Raw genomic sequence first — 15,836 nt, 5'->3', positions numbered from 1 at the left:
GCTATGTATTTTACTACTCGTAACGTTGGAAAATTTATATCTCGCTCCAATATCAATTTTCCACCGCTGCTCGTAGCAAAATACAAAGCCTCAAAAAGCCACTTCAACATAATATTCCGTATATATGAGTCATATCATTAAAATATGAAGTTTATATCCGTGACGTGCCTTTGTGAGTTATTTAGTTTTGCTTCAAATCATAAGTGATGCGTTTTAGTTCATTCATTATCTCGGTCTGAGAAGATCATTTTCCAATTGTTAATTGTTTTAAATTACGTAAACTTTGTCGCACAAATGACCTACAAATCTAATCACGCTATACCATCAACAAGTGGAGATAGATAGAACCTAGTTTCTTCAAAAGATTATTGTTATAATTTCATTTAATTATTTCTTGGCACTTACTTGATTAACTTAGGATGTCAGGTAAGATAATTTTTGGTAATACATGTAATAATAATTTTAGACTTTTGATTTACGTTTTAAGCCAATGGATGGTTGGTAGATTTCAGAAAAAGTCATCTCGTGCAAGTATTTTTTATAAACATTGTTTGAGATATTTATTACAATAATTTATTTTTCCTAACAACATACTTCATCAGAAGTAAACTTATCTTTTTACATATTTATTATAATATATCGTTTCCACTTTTATTAGATTGGAAAAAAAACATGGCATAAAGATTGAAAAGTATTTCGTATGTTTGGTGATCATTCGTACAATTCACATGTTAAGAGTTTCCTTTTTAAAGTCATTTTTGTTATTCATCATATCAATTGATGAAGCTTTTTAAAACATTTTTTGAAAAAATATGTTGGATTCATGATTGAACGGCCAAAAACTTTCAAAAAGGCTTGGAATGCCAATAAAATGCGTTTCACTTTACTTTGGTAAGCTTTGCATGACTGGATTTTTATCTTTCGGTGACAGTGTAATTGTTGTTATAATTTCATTCAGAAGTGATTTGAACAGAACTTAGTCAGTCTTATAGCAGACAGTCAGCCAAGATTGTTTATTTTGTTGACAGTGTATTTGAGATAATAGTTACCTCATGTGCATAGGTATAACACTAGTGTTACTGTAATATGTAATATTAACTGTAATATTACTGTAATATTAGAACAAAGCGTTCGTGGTTTATGTGTTAAGATAGTTTATCAGCGAAAAAGTCAATAGGGGAATACGTTGTAAAAAGTCCTGATATAAAGAGAATTCGTCTTTGATGCATCATCAGTTGTATCATCTTATAGTTAAATACGTTACATCAATTATATTTTTTATGTATTATTCAATTTAGAATTTCAATATCTTTAAAACTAATACATGTAGTATAAACATAGTTACATACAAAATTAAATGATATGTTCATGATATTTAAGGATTACAGAGGCAAATAGAATATGCATATATTTCATTTAATTGAAAGAGTCTATAGGTATATGAAATTAAAAAAAATAAATAAACGCATTATTTTGTTTAAAAGTTTTGTTAAAACATTTTTTGAATTCAACGGTTAAGGTACCTATATGACCATCTGTTGAAATATATATTTGAAAATAACTTTTAATTTCAGGAAGACATTTGAGCAGTTTTGCATCTCCACAGAACATTTCTGATGCACCCGGATCAGGCAAGCTTGTTCAGTACTTTATTAGACATATTCATATTGTTTTCAATAAATTTTACAAAAATAACTACAAAACATATACTTGATTTACGGTGGTGTAAAACTTACGACATGCCAATCCTGTTTAATATTGTGCACTTTAGAATTTAAATGTTTCTTAAACCGAATTTATTTTTAATATTAGTGATGTATCATTGAAATATGTTTAACAGTATAAGTATCTGAGACTTGTTTAAACCGATTATTTATACCATGCCATGATTGCTGAAACAGTATCAAAGTCTGCCAATATTGATTTCAATAATAAAATCATTTGGAGGCATCTTATATGAACCTTTTTACAAAATGTATGAGGCTACTGTTTGGCCCGTAAATACATTTGCCTCGGCTATTTGGGGCTATGAATGTTTTTCTTGTTTCTATAAATGCAGTACGAAATAGGGCTGCTCGTTATTATTTAAATGTCGGGAGATATACTCAAAATGCAGCAACTTCTGGAGATATTGGTTGGAAAACTATTACGTACTCATTATGGAAAACTGCTTTGACAAATTGTTGTAGATACACTTTAATGAATTCAAACATACTGAATAAAAAATGCATGTGTCAAATAAAAGATGTAATAATTGGAATTTTTAAGGTCAGTCAGACGTTTAGACAATATGATAGATTTTGCAAGATTGATACACCTTATTCGAAAGAATGTATACCTAAAATCTGCTTCCACAAAAAAAAATTATGATGACTATGTTCAAAAATGGATAACTGATATGAAATGAGATACATCAAGTCAGGTTCAGACACACAAAAATCCTTACATGCAGGACATTATGTTAGAGCTGTCTATAATAGATCTTACAGAGGTTCCTTGGCAAACTTTAGAAGTGCAATGGGTATTTTTAATTTTTTAATGGGACATACTATAGGAAGATATAACGGACTTCTAGTAGAACAAAGAACCTGCTTCCATTGTTAGAATATAGTTGGGGAAGAAGCACATGAATTGTTACAATGCCCTCTTTATGATTCAATTGGATTACAATTACTCCAATCGGTAAACAGACTTTGTAATGGTGTCTTGATCATTTAACCGATATTGATAAGGTTGGATTGCAGGCATAGCAATAGTAGGTGCCATAACCTGCTGTAACATCTTAAATAAAAGAAAACTTGTTTTATATCATTAGTAATCAGAAAAAACCCTGTCTTGTACATGTGATATATTGTCCTAATGTTTATAGTAGCCTTGTTGTATATTGTTTTAATTATATATGCAATGTTTTTATACATACCTGAAGTTTTCTTGTTAATCTTAATTTGCTCTGTTCTTATCAGTCACACACCATTATTTTACACCCATGTTTTAGACTGCGAGACATTTTGGCTTTTTATTATATCTCAATTCTTCTACATATGTTTTTAAGTTTTTAATATGATAAGCAAAGATACTTCTATTTAATTTACCTGTATCTTATCATTATGTATATAAAAGGGAAATACAAATATATCTTGTTGTGTAAGAAATGTGTGCAACTAAGGGAGACAAATCTGCAGTGCATACAATTCTCCTGTTTTGTGGTGTAGAGATTTGTCACTCTTAGAAGTAAAATAAATCGTCAACTGTGGTTCTATTTTAGAATGGCTATACATGTATTTTAATTTTGCAGTGTGTACTTTATATAGAAACGATCTCCGTCCGTCTGTGCTTCCGTCCGTCTGTCCATCCAATCGTCCGCCCGTCCTTTCGTCCGACATTTTTGTCCGGAGCATATCTCAAAAAGTATTTGAGGTTTAAACTTGAAACTTTATAGATGGATAAATCATATTGAGGAGGAGTACAGTGCACAAGAATGATAACTCTACCCCGTATAATTTGTCAGTTATTGCCCTTTGTTATTTTTGAAACTTAATTTTTGTCCAGAGTATAACATAAAAAGGCTTTGAGATATCAACATGAAACTTCATTGGTGGATATATCTCACTCAGGAGGTGTACAGTGCACAATAATTATAACTCTACCATTCATAAGTTTTGAGTGATTGCCCTTTGTTATTTTTCATACTTAATTTTTCACCTGAGTGGAGCATAACTCAAAAAGTCTTTGAGATGTTAACATGAAACTTCATAGGTGGATAGATCTTATTGAAGAGGAATGCTGTGTGCAAGAATGATAATTCTACCCTTTATAATTTTTGAGTTATTGTCCTTTGTTAATTTTAATACTTTTTGTCCGTAGCTTATCTCAAAAAGTTTCAGAGGTATCAACTTGAAACTTCATAGGTGGATAGATCTCATTGAGGAGGAGTGCACCACTCGAGAATGATAACCTACCTTGCATTATTTTGCAGTTATTTCCTTTGTTAGTTTCAGCCATCAGTATTCACATTGGTTTCAAATCAGCCATCAGTTTTCATTACAAAAGACCTCTTTAAGTTGAATTATTCTGCTCTACTACATATACATTCTTCAAATCAGCAAACACATTAGGCGGGGGATGACCATGCTAACATGGCTCTTGTTAATAATATGTTTATATGTATAGATGAGACTCCAAAAAACAATAAATAAAATGATAAAGACATGTAGATGTACTTTTTGAACACACCTCTTGCCTACAGTTTATGTTATACTTTAAACAAAAACTATTAAAACACTAAGTGTTCTGAGAATTTAATACATGGATATAAATGAATATGGAAATCAAGTGTTTTATTTCATTTCAGGGACCCATGGAATCCTTGCAGATCAAACTAACAGAGGGCAGCATGACTTTTATGAAAATGTCCAAGGTAAAGAACTTTTTTCAGTAGTAATTGATTTAGTTCAAAGCAACAAAATTGACCTTGTTTTAGATTTGAAAACATAAATAAAATAATAAGTGATTAAAACTATATTGGGCTTTTGATTGGTTTCAAATAATTGAAACAAGAAGTATCTTTGAAAAAAAGATACTCAGCCGAAGTAAAACTGGTTAACTTGCATACACTAGGTCTTAGTTATCCATGCAAAGTCATTTAGAAATGTTAGCATTGCTTGCATAACAATGACATAGTAATTTCATGTAGGTTACCTTGAAAAATATTAGCTTTAAGATGTATGTGTTTTTCAACAAATTTGTCGTGTTTCGGTAAATAAACTCAATTTCTTATTCCAATATCTACGTAGTTGGTAAGGTAATTATTTTTTATAAATACTTGATTAATATGCAATAATATATATAAATTATGAACAATTATCAGTTGAAAACATTAATAATCATATAAAATAGAACATCGTTAACTTAAACAATGGTAGGATACTACGTCATCGCGCACCTGCTGAATGCTCTCACTTGGACCATTTTTACGTCGACTCGAAGGTAAAATACAATTTTATCATAAGAAAACGTAAGAGTATCAAAAAATCATGTAGCGCACCAAAGACAGGCTATAGTACTTGAGATAATTGTAAAAAAAGTTTATAGATTCATTGCCTGGTTTAGGCCTGAAAACGGGATAAGTGTTTTTTCTCAAAATGCTCCCACCCGGACTTTTCCCGAAACATATATGAAATAAGGTTGAAAACCTTCTTGAAAATTATTTTTAACGTACCGGAATATAAACCGAGTTATGTTTACACATTTTTCTAGATTAGTTTCAAATATTTCTATTCAAAATTCAGTTTTTTAATTTTTTTTTTATAAAAATTGAAAATGCTCCCACTCGGACTCGATTTCAGAGATGCTCCCACTCGGACCCAAATATATACATTTTGAAAGCACGTTGCTGTGTAAAGTTTTTATGGATTATTTTTACAATTATTACACCATTCTGTCAATAACTACTGTGTTTGGCAACATTAACGTTTTCCTTCTTTTTACGAGATCACTTCTTTGATTCTGAAGAATGACGTCGTCGGACAGGAACAAGGTGTCATGGCAAGGTTGCAACTGACAGGATCACTATACAAAAAGGTGCACCTGGCTTGTGTTGGATCCGAGGGATGATTCAAAATTATTGCCAACAACAAAGCAAGGACAATATGACTTTAAATGGACAGTTTGGATCTCAAGAATAAAGTTTTGTTTAGATGTTAAAAAAATGGTGGTGTTTTATAAAGAAGTCATTATACATTGTTAAGTACCATACTGGATTAAGATTCTGTTGGACTCGTACACATATTAGAGGACTGAATTTATTCAATAATAGCTGACTTTAATATCTTGTTAATAATTTAAAACCCAATGATTTGCGTGTTTGTTAAACTTGTGATTTAGATTTAAAAACAACATAATGGTACGTTTATGAACATAAAGAAGTCAATATCTATCGGTTGATTTGAATAGTTTATTAAAGAACAACATGTAAATCATTTTTGTCATGAACTGGTTAAAAAGTCAATGTACTGCCATCCCATGGCATATAAAGCATGCATCACAATTATTGACAACTTGGAAATTTTAAGTATGGAAGGTATCATGTGTACGTATTTTTACCTAAAATAACAAAATTAAATTAATAAGAAAACAAAGATCACAGTTATTTCTTTATCACATCACAGTCTTTACCATATCTTGGTAATAGAAGATCCTGATAGTTATATTTCAGGTTGTTACCAATTGAAATTTCAAATATATGTATATAATTATGCTACTGAAACAGTTTTCAAACATTAAGGAATATGAAAAATACGTACTGCAAATGATTGTCCACATTATATGTAATCATTAAAATATACATTTATGCATTCATTTCTTATTGAAAAATTAACTTACACTTAATAGAAAATATATTTCTAATTATCTCCCTTTATGAAATGTAAATTCGGTATTACAAATAATTAAATGCTTTTTGGAACATAAAATATTAAAAATATTCATTTGACGTTATATTTATGAAATAAAACCATAGGAAAATGAGTTCAAGATATTTAAATGACATTAAAATAATAACAATCATACAAGAAGGAATCAAAGACAGTAAAATCCCCCGCCGAAAAGGAGAAAAAACATTTATAAGGGGAAGTAACCCTTACATACATGTTAAAATTCGAAGTAATGACACTCGTGAAAACTAATGAAAAGTTATAGCCTAGACATAATAAATCATGACACAAATAACACTCCCATGAAAAAAAAATCAAACAAAGAAAAAACAACAAAGAAGCATTAAGTTAACACTTCTGGTCCTTATGCTCTGCTATTCACTTCTATTAAACATGTTTAATATAAAGTTTCAAGTTTATATCTCAAATACCTTTAGAGGTATGGTCCTTGCAAACTAATCATAGTGAATACAAAGAGCAATAACTCTTCTTTGCGGTATTTTACTTTATTGAAATCAATCCTTCAGTGAAATTTCAGATGACTTGATCCTCTATGACACATTGTCCAAAAATTAACGCAAAAAACTGTACAAAAGACAATTACTTCAAAAAACTATTATTCTTGTGTTTTCTAGAGTATTCTTCCTCACTGAGATATATTCACAGTTGGTATCTGCAAAACAAAACGTTATTATATTTTCAAAATGTATAATAAATTTGTTTCTTATTCCAGCGACTCTATTAAACGCGGAATTGTTTCAACACAACTTTTTTTCTTATTCTTAGTCCGAAAGAAGACATATTTACGAGACTGTTATGATAAAATATGTCACAACTTTAGTGATCTAAATATTGGTATCGTATTTTAAAAATGCTGTTTCATTGAATTCTAACTGATTATATGAATATATGAACGTAAATATAAAGATATTTTGAAAAAATGATAATTTCTTAACACAGCAATGTGCTTTCAAAATTTGTCTATATTTAGGTCCGAGTGGGAGCATCTCTGAAGTTGAGTCCGAGTGGGAGCATTTTCTATTTTTATAAAAAGAATTAAGAAAAACGGACTTATGAATAGAAATATTTGAAACAAATATAGAATAATGGGTAAACATGAAATGTTTTTTCTCCTTTTCGGCGGGGGATTTTACTGTCTTTGATTCCTTCTTGTATGATTGTTATTATTTTAATGTCATTTAAATATCTTGAACTCATTTTCCTATGGTTTTATTTCATAAATATAACGTCAAATGAAGATTTATCAATATTTTATGTTCCAAAAAGCATTAAATTATTTGTAATACCGAATTTACATTTCATAAAGGGAGATAATTAGAAATATATTTTCTATTAAGTGTAAGTTGAATTTTTCAATAAGAAATGAATGCATAAATGTATATTTTAATGATTACATATAATGTGGACAATCATATGCAGTACGTATTTTTCATATTCCTTAATGTTTGAAAACTGTTTCAGTAGCATAATTATATACATATATTTGAAATTTCAATTGGTAACAACCTGAAATATAACTATCAGGATCTTCTATTACCAAGATATGGTAAAGACTGTGATGTGATAAAGAAATAACTGTGATCTTTGTTTTCTTATTAATTTAATTTTGTTATTTTAGGTAAAAATACGTACACATGATACCTTCCATACTTAAAATTTCCAAGTTGTCAATAATTGTGATGCATGCTTTATGTGCCATGGTATGGCAGTACATTGACTTTTTAACCAGTTCATGACAAAAATGATTTACATGTTGTTCTTTAATAAACTATTCAAATCAACCGATAGATATTGACTTCTTTATGTTCATAAACGTACCATTATGTTGTTTTAAAATCTAAATCACAAGTTTAACAAACACGCAAATCATTGGGTTTTAAATTATTAACAAGATATTAAAGTCAGCAATTATTGAATAAATGCAGGCCTCTAATATGTGTACGAGTCCAACAGAATCTTAATCCAGTATGGTACTAAACAATGTATAATGACTTCTTTATAAAACACCACCATTTTTTTAACATCTAAACAAAACTTTATTCTTGAGATCCAAACTGTCCATTTAAAGTCTTATAGTCCTAGCTTTGTTGTTGGCAATAATTTTGAATCATCCCTTCGGATCCAACACAAGCCAGGTGCACCTTTTTGTATAGTGATCCTGTCAGTTGCAACTTTGCCATGACACCTTGTTCCTGTCCGTCGACGTCATTCTTCAGAATCAAAGAAGTGATCTCGTAAAAAGAAGGAAAACGTTAATGTTGCCAAACACAGTAGTTATTGACTGAATGGTGTAATAATTGTAAAAATAATCCATAAAAACTTAACACAGCAACGTGCTTTCAAAATGTATATATTTGGGTCCGAGTGGGAGCATCTCTGAAATCGAGTCCGAGTGGGAGCATTTTCAATGTTTATAAAAAAAATTAAAAAACTGAATTTTGAATAGAAATATTTGAAACTAATCTAGAAAAATGTGTAAACATAACTCGGTTTATATTCCGGTACGTTAAAAATAATTTTCAAGCAGGTTTTCAACCTTATTTCATATATGTTTCGGGAAAAGTCCGAGTGGGAGCATTCAGAGAAAAACATTTATCCCGTTTTCAGGCCTAAACCAGGCAATAAATCTATAAACTTTTTTTTACAATTATCTCAAGTAATATAGCCTGTCTTTGGTGTGCTACATGATTTTTTTATACTCTTACGTTTTCTTATGATAAAATTGTATTTTACCTTCGAGTCGACGTAAAAATGGTCAAAGTGGGAGCATTCAGCAGGTGCGCGATGACGTAGTATCCTACCATTGTTAAAATACATGAAAAGGTCTGCTATTATTCTCGTTTTTTGGACAAAATTTAAAACTTAAATCTTGTGTGAAATAAACTCAGTATGTTCTCACGTAAAATAAATTGTTCACTAGAAATGTAATGAGATCTGAATGCAAGAGGTACTGTTAAACAGAACTTAAATATCTGAGCAATTTAACTAAAAGTTAAGAGTTATATCCTGTTCATTTTATTTAAGAACTTCCCTTTTCATTTTATTTCATGAATGGCAAGAACTATCCCTTACATTTTAGTTTAGAGTGACCAATGAGATTCCAAGATTTCACTTTGTTATTTTAAAATGAACAATGAAAACTCGTCTTTCCTGTCAAATTGAAAACAAACCGCCCTTCGGCCGAAAAAAGTGAGTTTATGCTCACCGTGGGAAATAGGCCATACCTATTACAAAGATTGAAAGCTGAACGAGCCTCTCCAGTTCTTTAGAAAATGTACAAGCATTAACAAGTGAATGACATTTTCATTTACAAGGAGACAGGAAAGTGTGGTCAAATTAATTAAGAATTTTAAACAGCTATATTCTACATTCCTCTTCTTTATTTTATATTCAATAAAATATCCATCCCCCTTCTTACAAATGGTTAAGTTTCAATTACATTCCATTCATTTTGACAGGACTTCCTTGAAGATAAGTAATCATGAATTATGAATTTGTTGGCCTAAACAAAATTTATTTCTTCTTCAATATTTATAAAATTACAATACATAAATTGCTTAAGCCTATATAAAACCCTCTCCTGAACGAATTTGTTGAAATATGAATTAACAACTATCGTCTATGCTATTATCATTTATCTAGGACCAAAGGTCATGTGTAAAACAGCTGATATACCTGTGAAGGTAACATCAAAGCATCGGCAAAATGATGGCGTTGTTTTACTCCACAAGCCTATTCATGCTATTGTGCCGTCAGGTAATTGTATTGTTACGTTTTTAGCTCACCTGAGCATGCTCAGGGTGAGCTTTTAGGATCGATGATTGTCCGTCGTCCGTCCGTCGTCCGTCCGTTCACATTTTGTTGTTAACACTCTAGCGGTCACATTTTGGCATCACTCATCATCAAACTTTGTCAGGAAGCTTGTCTAGGTAATAGCTCGGATGAGTTCGAACATGGGTCATCTCTGATGAAAAAGTAGGTCACCAGAGCTAAAAATAGAAAAACCGTGTTAACACTTTAACGATCACATTTTTTCATCAATCATCATCAAACTTGGTCAGGATGCTTGTCTAGGTGATAGCTTGGATGAGTTCGAACATGGGTCATCTCGGATGAAAAAGTAGGTCACAGGAGCTAAAAATAGAAAAACTTTGTTAACACACTAACAGTCACATTTTTGCCTCAATCATCATCAAACTTGGTCAGGATGCTTGTCTAGGTGATAGCTTGCATAAGTTCGAACATGGGTCATCTCAGATGAAAAACTAGGTCACAGGAGCTAAAAATAGAAAAATCTTGTTAACACTCTGGTGGCTACTGTTTTAATCCAAATATCCTGTAAATTGGTCTGAAAGTTTGTTTTGATGATTTCTAAGTCAAGTTCGAACATGAGTCATCTTGGATGAAAAACTAGGTCACACCGCCCAAATATTGAAAAACTTAGTTAAAATTCTAGTGGTCACATTTTCGACTCAATTATCATCAAACTTGGTCAGGATGCTTGTCTAGGTAATCGCTCGGATGAGTTCGAAATCTCATGTGAAACTAGGTCACCGGAGCTAAAAATATAAAAATCTTGTTAACACTCTAGTTGCTACTGTTTTGATGCAAGTATCCTGGAAATTGGTCTGAATGTTTGTTTTGATGATTTCTAGGTCAAGTTTGAATATGGGTCACCTGGGTAAAAAACTAGGTCACACTGCTCAAATATGGATAATCCTTGTTAACACTGTAGTGGTCACATTTTTGACTCACCTGTCATGAGACTTGGTCAGAATGCTTGTCTATGTAATTGTTTGGATGAGTTTAATGGGTCAGGTGAGCAATCTAGGGCCATCATGGCCCTCTTGTTTAATTTACCTCTTAAAACGACACCGCTCGTGTCGTATGACTTTCACTATAAAATTAATTATAAACATAAAACCAGTAAAGAAAAAAGAACAAATCTGTAATACTGTAAATAGTTATGTTGAAAGAATAATAATATGTGAAAACAAATCTCGAAATAATTATATATGGATGTTTTTGGTATGTGTAACATACATCACCTTTATGACACATCAAGATATACGTAGATAATAAAGTTTTCAAGAACAACATATAATTACTCGTCATGTTTAAGTTCGCACTATATCATGTTAGAACTCTTATCCTAATTTTAATTTCTGGTAATATTATATGGGTTTGTGGTAACGTTAAAAATATCATCCCGAGGAAAATACAGTATTTATACGAGGGATGATATTTTTACTATTACCCACAAACCCATGTGTTATTTATCTTATTACCCCGAACAAATACTGTAATGATCTGAATTTGTCAACTTAATCTAACTGTAACAAAAATAAGCCAAAAGAAGCAATAACTAAACTGTCCTTACCTTGCAAGTTTTAAGTGCACTGTAGGCCTACTTGAGAAGCTGTTTTTCTTTTATTCTTTAGGCAAGTGATGTTATCTACCAGTCATAAACATAAAATAAGCTGTGTTTTATTCAGAAAACAAAACACTAACCCTTTATAAGGTTATGATCAGTGAAATCTGATCCTTCTGCATCCAGAATATTCTTCGCATGGTTTTTTGACAAAGTACATTTAGAAAATAACGATGATATCCTACAGATGTCTGTCCAACAACTCTATCTGTAACGTTTCACTTGTTAAATTTTTTAAATTATCCTTTGTTGCATGCTCTTATTGTCTGCATGTTCCAGTTTGACACAAAATAATTTACATTACAATTACTTCCGTTGAAAACGGATGTTTCCTGTTGACTATTCAACAACAAGACATTTAATACGCTAAAGGGACTCAAGGGTGCAAAGAACTTAATTTTATTATAGTAATAGTTACTTCGGCGATGCCCTTTCGTCGAAAATAAGAATGATTCAAGAAAAAAATGGCGGCCATTTTATTTTTATTTTTTTTAGAAAATAGACCACGTGACCAGATTTTTAATGTTAAAAAGTACTGTTACCTATGTAACAGTACAGAATTCGTAGCCACGTGGTACACTTGCATTAACAGTAAGCATAATTCCCAGAGGTCTATGGGAATTTAACATTACGAAAAAGGTGAGGGGTATTAATTCATAATATCCAAATGATACATGTCTAATGTTTTAATTAATATCGGAAATACAAGTACTTGTATGTGCCCACTTAGGATCAATTCATTTGATATTAATCAGTTGCTAAATCAATATCTTATCTTCAAGTACTTCAAGTCCCTGTTTTAAAAAGATAGTGTGACTGTGATATACTATATTTTTGTATAACGTTTTACAAATTGTTATGCAAACATAGTTTAAGGACCTTATTATATACTTAAACTTCTTTTATTTACTACATTGTTTTCTGTATATAGGGGCGATGCTTTCTATGGATGAGTATGCTGTTGTCATGTCAAACACCCTATTGAAATTCAACACTTTGTATCGACACTAGTCTGTTCCCAATCAAGACTGTTCAATCAAACCATCGATATTGATCCACCGAAGACCTTCAAATTAAATAATAGTATGAGATACCTCTGTTGTTTCTTAACTCAGAAAAATATGGAACAAACAAAACAACAACAAAATAACAAAAAGTAAAAGTTAACAATGATTTTTTTTATTTTTTTATTTCATATTTAAATGAAAACAGTCTTAAAAAGAGCACTTTTATTATTTTGCAAAAGAAAACAATAATTGTTTAGGAAATATTATTGTTATATGTATTGTATATATGTATATAGATGTATAGAGAAGTTCTTTAATCAGATGTTTTATTAGTTAAGCTGCGTTCATTGAATGCCGCCTTTCCTTGTCGATCTTGTTTATCATATTTTGTAAATATATGGATTTAAGTAAAGCCTTAATTACTGTTCATTAACACAGCAGACTTTACTATTTTAATGATATTTATCCGAACCGTGCAATATGTTTGAATAAAAACCTTGCTATTTGTATTTATGTATATTATGTATAAGAAATGTTATGTAATAAAAAGTAATATATCTGTTATTTGTGTCTTGCTTTCATTGTCAGTCAAATCTCATGGAATTTATCATCCAAGGAGATAAATAACAAACATACAATATGATGATCAAGATAGCATTCAATGTGAGGTCGCAAATGTCTTCGTTTATACGCAGCTATCTATACAATATACTTGTATTACTTTAACCACATCATGAACAGTAAAAGTCTATAACAACTTTCGTTTCTTATCCATTTTGAAATCTGTAGTAAAATATATTATTTGATTTTATTAATTATGTAGTAGAACAACAGTAATTATTCAGATAATACTATTTTAAACAGAATGAAGAATACTTATAACTGATATGATGTTCATTCCGAAGAATCAAAAGTATATAATAGCAAAATTCTTATGTTATAATTATCATATTTTATAGTTATATCGGGATGGCGTTTGAGCAAAGTAATATATCTTACATTTATTATCAAATTATTTGTTCTTATATACTGATATAAGAATCCAGTTTAAATATCAGATATGAAATAATGAAGTTTTGAAATGTTTGTTTGTTTAAGTGAGTCGTACATGCACGTAATTATCACAAAACTTACTTAAAATAGTAAAAGAATATTTGGGAATTCGATGTCGTATCATACATTAAATAAAATGTGGTCTGTTACTGTTTGAATGAAGATAAATTAAAATCAATCAAATTAAGTTGATCTTACACTCCCAGAAGCTATGTTTTCCTACATGTTAACTTCACAGACTTAAGCATAAATCTGTGTATGTTTGAGTGAGTTGATTGTCTAAAAGTAATATTTTAACGACAAGTGACTAAGACAATATTACATGATGCATAAAATTACAGTTTTAGCTATGGTTTATACAGAATTTATTTTAGTTCGATTGTGTAGGAAGCTATAAGCTTTTAGACACACTCTCGAATCAGTTCCTGGAACAAACCAGTACTGAGCAATGAGTGTAAAGTTTCTTGCTCAAGGAAACAACGGCTGGCTTTAAAGTCGATTTAACATCACGTTTACATTTAAACACAACTCAGATAGCCTGAATATTTCCAATATATCCTAATGAATAATACAACATAATTCCAGGAAAACACCACAAAGTTCTTCTTATTACTTTAACCTGTGAAGAAAACAGCAAAAATATTTGAAAGAGAGTACAAGTCAAGATAAATGATAAATGATGCAAAGTGCATTGTCGATTATTAAATTATGTGTATAGCCTAATTATTGGTGCCATTTTTACACCAAGACAATTTGATAAAAAGTCAAAATCCCCCAAGAAGTCAGTCTTTTGTAAACCCACCCAATGTACACCCTCCCATAATTCTGAATGGTGATATATCATGTGTCTTAGCACATTTACTATCTTGTTTATATTTAGTAAGAACATAATTGTCAGTTTAAAAACTTATAAATAGAGATCATATTTAACTTTATGATAATCTTTTCTGTCAATAATATTCTATGACTGACAGTTTGACCATAAATTTTGGTATTTGACGTCATTTCAAATGTTTCACAAAAACTGTTTTATTTCTTGTCTCAGAGATGCTTAGTAGTACTATGTGGTAAAGTCACACTGAGAAACAAAAATGTAGCATAAACAGACCAGTTATTATTTTAAAAAAAATAATATCAAGCAGTACGTACCTTACCTCGAACATTCTGTACAGACCTCACATACATCTTAAGGTTTATCTTGCAGTCAATATGGCGTTTTACCTCATTTACGGAACCTCTAAGTTCTAAGAACTAAGACTTAAGTTTTAAGATTTGAGTTTTAAGATCAAACAATAAGTTTGAATTGTTGCCTTTTAACTTCTAACTCAAAACGGCCTAAATTAGCTTCCGTAAAATGGTCAGTCATTGTACAAATATATTAATGACGAAAGTTGTTTAAAGTTTTTTTCTAATTCATTTATTTAGAAATGATGTTTCAGTTGGAATACGAAGTTTATGTTATAATTATATATTTGTCTTAAATGATTTTGGCATTATTTGTTGAAATAAAGATTTAGATAATCTTTTAACTTTTAAAACTGTATTAAACTCAAACTCAAATAATTTAATTGCGTTAAACATACAATATATGCTTATAGCACATACAACAACATATCTATACACCGCCTCCCTGGTACAATATATGTTTATAGCACATACAACAACATATCTATACACCGCCTCCCTGGTACAATATATGTTTATAGCACATACAACAACATATCTATACACCGCCTCCCTGGTACAATATATGTTTATAGCACATACAACAACATATCTATACACCGCCTCCCTGGTACAATATATGTTTATAGCACATACAACAACATATCTATACACCGCCTCCCTGGTACAATATATGTTTATAGCACATACAACAACATATCTATACAC

The 15,836-nt window shown here is 30.5% G+C and overlaps 1 long non-coding RNA gene across 1 annotated transcript; it reads left to right on the top strand.

Moving 5' to 3' along the window:
* Nucleotides 1–1,646: 1,646 nt before the first annotated feature.
* LOC132740257 (uncharacterized) lies at nt 1,647–13,454 on the top strand. Its single transcript, XR_009627131.1, has 3 exons — nt 1,647–4,417; nt 10,095–10,208; nt 12,815–13,454. It is a non-coding gene; the product is annotated as an uncharacterized LOC132740257 (long non-coding RNA).
* Nucleotides 13,455–15,836: the final 2,382 nt, after the last annotated feature.

This window comes from Ruditapes philippinarum, unplaced genomic scaffold (assembly GCF_026571515.1).
Source record: "Ruditapes philippinarum isolate M1 unplaced genomic scaffold, ASM2657151v2 ctg7817_1_1_1_1, whole genome shotgun sequence".
Classification (NCBI taxonomy): Eukaryota; Metazoa; Mollusca; class Bivalvia; order Venerida; family Veneridae; genus Ruditapes; species Ruditapes philippinarum.
Note: the sequence above shows the minus strand (reverse complement) of the source record. Positions and strands in the feature narration are given on the sequence as shown.